The sequence below is a fragment of the Amyelois transitella genome, chromosome 8 (genome assembly GCF_032362555.1).
Source record: "Amyelois transitella isolate CPQ chromosome 8, ilAmyTran1.1, whole genome shotgun sequence".
NCBI classification, from domain to species: Eukaryota; Metazoa; Arthropoda; class Insecta; order Lepidoptera; family Pyralidae; genus Amyelois; species Amyelois transitella.
In genome coordinates, this window is record NC_083511.1 from 9,728,784 (window position 1) to 9,736,836 (window position 8,053).

General features: G+C 36.3%; 1 protein-coding gene across 1 annotated transcript in view; it reads left to right on the forward strand.

Moving 5' to 3' along the window:
- The window catches only part of LOC106137529 (uncharacterized), a 125,566-nt gene extending 118,593 nt beyond the window's left edge, over nucleotides 1–6,973 (forward strand). The window contains exon 7 of the mRNA XM_060945523.1: nucleotides 6,950–6,973. The gene's annotated coding sequence lies outside the window, so the exon portion shown is untranslated. The remainder of the gene's footprint in view (nucleotides 1–6,949) is intronic.
- Nucleotides 6,974–8,053: the final 1,080 nt, after the last annotated feature.

Below are 8,053 nucleotides of genomic sequence, written 5' to 3' on the forward strand. Positions count from 1 at the left end.
TTTATATGTTTGTTCGTTACCTATTTACGCGTTATCTTCTGAAGCAATCTTCTTGAAATTTTGCGTATATATAATTAAGAGTCTGGCGAAGGACAAAGGTTGGGTACTTTTCATCCTGGTGAAAAATTAAGTGTGATTTTCAGTGGGATTGGCGCTACATTTGCGCATGTAGGTCGAGTACCTACTTAATTATAAATATGGTGTCGCTAGCGCTTATAAATCAAAATAAAAGTTATAGCTTAGTCAGCTTATGATAAAGATACACGTTTATAACGGGTAGATAGAGCCAATAGATAATACCTAGAAGAGATTCAGACAGATAGCGTGACAGATTGCTAGCTTGACGCTTTCAAGAAGAATCCGAAAGTTATAAACCTTCTCAATTGTTGACAATCTACGTGGTAAGATATTCAGCTGGCAACTACCATGTCTTCGCACAAAAGCTTTAAAAATCTTTACAGAAAGAAAATTAGCTGCATCTTACTTGTTTTTACATACATACATACATTAATCACCTTCCCGGAGGGGTAGACACAGACTTCACTTTTCTGAGTACTATGATCCCTGCATACTTCCCTCGCCTTATCATGCAAATTCATCTGTTTCGGGTACTCTTGACTAAATGATACAAAAACTTTAGAAAATGAAAACAAATCCTCAATTCTCAATGCTTTTAATGTGGACTTTTTGATTATGGATTTCCCTTTTTATTTTGGTTGACCGGAAGAAATTCCGATCGGAATAAGTCCGCCATTGTACATATTCTTCTAAATCCAACGACTGTTCTATTTTTGTTACATTCCTTTTTATGTGCAATAAAGAGTTTAAAAACAAACAAACAAAGCCGTTGTGAAGAACTAGTCTAACATAGTCTGTTTAGGGCCGGTCGTTTATCACGTCATGATTTGGCATGCTATTTGAAGGCTCATCGCGTTTCAGCGTGAATCTGTTACGTGACCCGTACTTTACGCTTCGTCAAACATATTCCACTAATAAATGCGTTTAAAGTTTAAGGTTGTGTGAGTGTGTGATGTGAATGGATTTTTATGAAACTTTGCACTTATATAATTTAGAAATTAGAATAAAAAAATTGAAATTAGTTTAAATATATACAGGACAAAAATATACATTGACTTAACCTCGTAGTAAATTCGAACCATACATAGGTACATGGCCGAGGTGGGATTTGAACCTGTGGCTTTCTGCGCATCACGCATTTTAACCGGGCACCTTACCGATTCGACCAACGACGCTCATTTATTTTTACCCCATTCATATTCATCAACATTTCACCAGATTATCACCGATTTGAACAAGGTTCCTTTCTTCCGCGATCCCATTGTTTTTTTATATGCATTATTAATCCACTTTCATTCATCCTTTTGACATAACGAAACTTATCTTACTTGTGATCTGTTTCATACAGTGTTCAGTATCGTTCATTTATCATAGTGATTGCGCATGCCATTTGAAGGCTCATCGCGTTTAGGCGTGGATCGGATACGTGACCTGTACTCTCGCCGCAGTATATACACGAACGCACTTTACGCGACATCAAACAACTGATAAATACACACTGACAGATTTGCAGATCAAAACTTACCTTTTTAAACTAATCAGTTAAGTCAGTTTTTTTTTGTAGGTGGCGTTTAATTCCTTTCTTTTTGCTGTTGGTGCTAGTTTAATTGCTTATTAGTTGATGTCGTTAAATTCGTCGCGTTTTGATAAATTAATACATATGTATATACGGGACGAATTACAAGTTAGTTCGAGAATTGTGTTACGAGATATTCAACGACACTACATTTTATAATAAATACTTAGATAAACATTCAAGATCCAGACCAATCAGAGAAAAAGTTCGTTTTCCATCATGCCCTGACCGGGATTCGAACTCGGGACCTCCAGTGTCACAGACAACCCTATTACCGCTGCGCCACAGAAGCCGTAATAGATGACGCTAAATTCGTAAATGCATAATAGAATCTAATAAATTCTATTCCGACGCGAGCATAGCTACGAACATTGTCAGTTCATGATATTTTGATAGATAATAAACAAATATCTACACCGCAGTTTCAATTTCGATGCAAACCATGATTAAAATTTGCTCCGCTCATGACAAAGCTAACATTTCACTGCCGAACGCATGACGAGCTCTCAACACTAGTGGCTCTGATTTGTGCAGAATTTAAAATCATACATACATATATATGGTCACGTCTATATCCCTAGTGGGCAAGACAGAGCCATAATTCAAATAGTGACAGGTTGCTAGCCCATCGCCTAGAAAAGAATCCCAAGTTTGTAAGCCTATTCCACTATTAACTGTGGCTGGAATTCAAAAATTCAAATTCAAAAATTCAAAATTTTTATTCATTATTATAGGAGTGCCGTGTGGTTCCCGGCACCAATACAAAAAAGAATAGGACCACTCCATTTCTTTCCCATGGATGTCGTAAAAGGCGACTAAGGGATAGGCTTTTAAAATTGCGATCCTTTTTTTTAGGCGATGGGCTAGCAACCTGTCACTATTTGGATCTCAATTCCATCATTAAGCCGAGCAGCTGAACGTGGCCATTCAGTCTTTTCGGGACTATTGGCTCTGTCTACCCTGTAAGGGATATAGACGTGACTATATGTATGTATGTATTATTATAGGATATTATTATATCGCTTAATAATTGTCGTATGGTTTAACAACTTGGTTGACGTCAAATAAATTACTTAAAAACTAAGTTTACTGCCGCTTCCAAGGCGTCAGTGCAGAAGAAGCGGTAACAAACTGCACTGCAGCATTTTCATCAACAACGTCAACTTCACAATATTAAAGCCTAACCTGAGTGTAGTGGTGTGCGTAATCTAGCTTTGTGTGAAGCAATTGTGCATATGATTGCTTATCTGTATTCAAACTAAACCATCCGAGCTAAACGTATTAAATCTCAATTACCTAAACGTTATGGACAATCTTCAAAATTATCAGCATTATATAACACATACATACATACATTCAATCACGATATCCCTTGCGGGGTAGACAGACGGACAGATCGCAGACTGGGTAGCTAACAGTCTAAAAAGACTGAACGTGTCCTGTTCAGCTGTTTAGCTTAGTGATAGAATTGAGATCAAAAAAGTGGCAGGTTGCTAGCCCATCGCCTAACAGCTGAATTTTCAAGATTGCTGGCTTAGTCTACCCCGCAAGGGATAAAAACGTGATTATATTTATGTATGAATGAATAAATATAACCATGTCCCAATATCAGTTTGGTTCCGTGCAAAGGTTTTACTTCTTTAAGGAGTTACTTCTTGTAAAAACCTGACTTACCCAATCCAGGGTCGAGGTTAGGAAGCCAAATACGAGTAATTCACGCATACAAAGTCGCGGACAAAACCCTGAAGAACATAATGCAACTACCACGAACATATGAATACCTGAATGCTAATGAGGTATTTAGGCCTTAAACTGCCTATTTACTCATATACTCGTAAGCCCAATGTAGCCTGCTGACAGTTCAAAATTAAAACGAATGGATGGAGTTTACTCCGGCCCATTAGTAGTTATTATTCTATGAATATTTATCGCGAACTGAAGGAGAATAATTAACAAAAAGGCGAATATTTTGTTATAATCGACAGCAATTCCGCTGACAATGGTACGTGCAATAAAGGGAAAATAAACATCGTTATAACTAATGAGTTATATACAGGCAGCTCAGATGAACATTTCTCATGGTAAGATTACGTAAGTCTTTGCTTGTTAGGTAGATTTTTTTTTCAAAAGCGATTAATGTAAGTTAGTTGTTTTCTCAATTGAAGATTCGAGTATGTTTGTCATTGATCAAACAAACGCAAACAGCAATCAAAACGAATATGTTTACAAAAAGAGAAGTTCACAATATGTTAGACCTAATAGTACCGTTTATGTTTTACATTATTTTACTGAAATTTTCACAAATTGTGTATTTTTTTTTTAAATACCAAAAAGTAAATTTTTTTTCTTAATAAATTTAAGCATTTTTTGGTCGATTTCAATAAAAAGTTAGAAACGTGAATCTAAAAGATTAATATTTAAGTAACAAACGTGATGTTGGTACGGAACCCTTTATACGCGAGTCCGACTTCCGGATTTTTGCATTTATAATATTCGTGGATAAACACATTAAACGTCTAAAAACATATTTATCAAAACTAAACAAAGCTAATAGTAACCCTGATAATGAGAACTTTTTTGAAATAGGAAGAGAAATGGAAAGAGGTAGCCTCTGCCTACCCCACCGGGAAAGTATGTAAACATATTTGTTTCTGTGGCACGGTGCCAACCGGTCTGGCTATGTAATTCCTGCGATGAATAGCAACCGCTAGTCTCTGCAGAAGATAAGAGGCTCTTGTCACCAGTTGTGGCATCAACAAAACACTATTTAGGCCATAAATTAAAAAAAATTGAACCAATATGGCTGCGCTTTGACAAAAATGGCGCTCTTATCTCATTGAAAAATTGAAAAATCTCTGATAATGAGAACTTTTTCTGATTGGTCTGAGCCTTGGATGTTTATCTAAATATGTATTCATTACAAAAGATAGTATCGTTGAATATCTCATAACGCAAGTTTCGAACATAATTCGGGCCTAACTCAATCTATGTTATTTGTCCCTTATTTATTTTAGTTGGCACCTCTTTCAACAGCGCACATAATTTTTTGTCTTTTCTTTTTTTTTTTTGTTCAGCAATTTTCGCGTGTTTACTAAATACACATTTCCATCCATTCATTCAGTGTGTCAGCAGTATTAATATCCGTTTGTGAAGAATATCAACGGGCGGGGGAGGCCGCGACAAATAATAAATGTCATCAGAAACAATAGGAGGCGGATGACTGGCTGTTTGACGGCTACCAATTTGTCATCCAGTCGTGGTAATTGTGTTGAATTATTACACTTTCGACTAGAATCATGTTTATTTTGAACTAGCTTTTAAGCGCAGCTTTGCCCGCGCGATTTTTGCGCCATCTACTAAAAGCGACGGATTTAAACGCCATATAGAATGAAGCGACATAATTAGCTCCACCTTAAAACAACGAATTAAACGCCACCTAGTTACAAAAAGCGACGAACTTAGCGCCATCTTCATAAAAATACAGATTTTTCGAAAATGCCACATTAACTATAGTTTTCATCGGGATAAAAGAACCCTTTATCCTTCACGAGACTCTTTAACTATATACACGCGAGAATATCAAGGAGGTTGTTCAGAAGATAACGCGTGACGAGACAACCAACAAATAAATTTACTTTCGCATTTATAAGATTATTTATTTGCATTAGCATTCTCGAAAACGGCTTTTACAATATCGGTGCCGTGTGGTTCCCGGCACCAATTCAAAAAAGAATAGAACCACCCCATTTCTTTCCCATGGATGTCGTAAAAGGCGACTAAGGAATAGGCTTACAAACTTGGGATTCTTTTTTAGGCGATGGGCTAGCAACCTGTTTGAATCTCAATTCTATCATTAAGCCAAATAGCTGAACGTGGTCATTCAGTCTTTTCAAGACTGTTGGCTCTGTCTACCCCGCAAGGGACATAGACGTGACCATATGTATGTGTATGTATGTATGTTGAAATTCGAAATATAGACGCAAACAGGCGTAAAACATTAGCTGGTTTCCCGTGAGATGGTTGCGAGGCGTCGATACTTTTGCTTTCGGTGCGCGCGTCTGTTTGACTGGTGGTTTAGTGAATAGAGTGATCGGTTTTCCCTTCGGAAAACCCGGATTCGATTCCCGGCAACTGTACTTTTTGTTTTAATTATTTTCTGGGTCTTGGATGTTTATCTTAATAAATATTTATCATAAAATATAGTATCATTGAGATAATATCTCGTAATACAAATTTCAAACTTACTTCGAGGCTGAGTAATTTGTACCTTATTATATTATTTATCACCGAGAATCGTTCGGTCAACTAGATACCTACTATTTAACAATTTGAACATCAAACAATATTAATTAAGAATCGTTTTACCTTGCAAATATTTAATTAACAGAATCTGCTTACATGATTTGCTAAATCAGATGTAATATACACACAAAGGTTATCGCTAATTTATATCACTTTAGAATTTGGAATGATAAAAGACTTTAGAAGTGGTACTTTTTTTTTAATGATACATAATAGTGATCGCCATCTGTCATCGTAATATTATCTGTGTGTTTGTGACAGTTGTACAATTGAGCAGACAAAGTTTGCATATCCAGGACCCAAGTTTACAGCAGATGGAAAGTGTTATAATGATTCTTGAGCTCCGGGATAAAAAGTAGCTTATTTGTTATTCTGGGTCTTTAGCTACCTACATGCCAAATTTCATCGTAATTGGTTCAGTAATTTTTGCGTGAAAGGGTAACAAACATCCATCCTGACATTCTCACAAACTTTCGCATTTATAATATTAGTAGGATTGAAAGAAGAGTGACTGCGGGGAACACGGTGAAAATCCGAGACATCCTGACCAAGGGTCAGGTCATGAGTACCGACGAACTTACATGAAGACAAGGGATACAAATGAATAGAGTATGCCTTCTGCCTACTCCTCCGGGAAAGAGCCGTTATATTTTAATAAATAAATAAATTTAAGATAAAAATTAAATTGTTTGGAATTTTATTACCCAGGTGTTTTAAGGAAATAAAAAAATATATATGTAGTTAAAACTTGTGGATTTTGATCACCCAGGTGATTTGCAATTAGGTGATTTCAAGACACAAATATATGGAATAAACCGCAATTTGGTTGTAATTTTGTGTATTTATGTACAACATGACATTTCTACAATCACATATTATTTCGATTTCTATGATATCACCATACAAATTAGATCAGATTTTGCTGATATCTATATCATGAGTAATCAACCTGTTTGATTATCCATCACTATATAGTTCCGCGAAAATCTGCACAATATACAATTTAGGGTAATTGTACCAAGAATAAGGATATTTGTAGACTATGATGAGACATTACCTTAACCTTACAGATTGGATAGTTGAAGTAGTTTAGGAGGAGCAGAATAGAAATAGATTTATTTTTTAAATAGGATAGGACAAAATATCGTTTATTGACGTCTACACATCTTAAGTATATTTGTTACCGCTTCCAAAGCGCAGATGTGGAAGAAGCGGCGAAACAAACTACACTGCATTGTCGCCGGACGTCAACTTTAAAGCTCATGAGACAGAAAGTACTGGCATGGTGACCATGTGATAAAATGGATAATGTGGTTTAAAGTTATGGATGGAAATTATGTGGAATAGATGGCCAATTTGGCAGAAAGTTCTAGAATGGCAATCACGTATCGGCGCATAGGAAAATAGGTAGTTTGTCAACATTTACAGCCTTACAGGTAAAGAAAAATGTTCCACTATTTTCAGGATTTCTTCTAACTATTATGAAGACGGCCTTTAGCAAAAACGCTTGCTTCATTGTGATACTTGAATTTTATTATAAGCTTAAAATGTATTAAACTATGCAAAAAATTCCTTCATCAAGTCTACGGTACGTTAATGTCGCGAAAGATCCCGGAAAAGTGCTTCTTTTAAGATATTTGAAAGCAACGTTCTAACTTATGCATGTAAAATTATTCAAAATACCTACAAGAATGTTATTATATTAAGTACTAGAGGCCGCCCGCGACTTCGTCCGCATGGAAACCCTATCAATCCCGCGGGAACTCTGGGATAAAAAGTCGCCTATGTGTTATTCTGGGTCTTCAGCTACCTACATACCAAATTTCATGGTAATCGGTTCAGTAGTTTTTGCGTGAAAGAGTAACAAACATCCATACATCCATACAAACTTTCGCCTTTATAATAGTAGTAGGACTATGGATAGAAGCCCGGAGCGCCTTGACTATGATTTTCTATTAGGTAAGTCAGGTTTTCACATGAAGCAATTCCCGTCTGATCCCCACAATGTTTTCAAGGGAACCTATTTCATTTTGGATCACGATCAAACAAACGTGCCGTGTGGTTCCCGGCACCAATACAAAAAGAATAGGACCACTC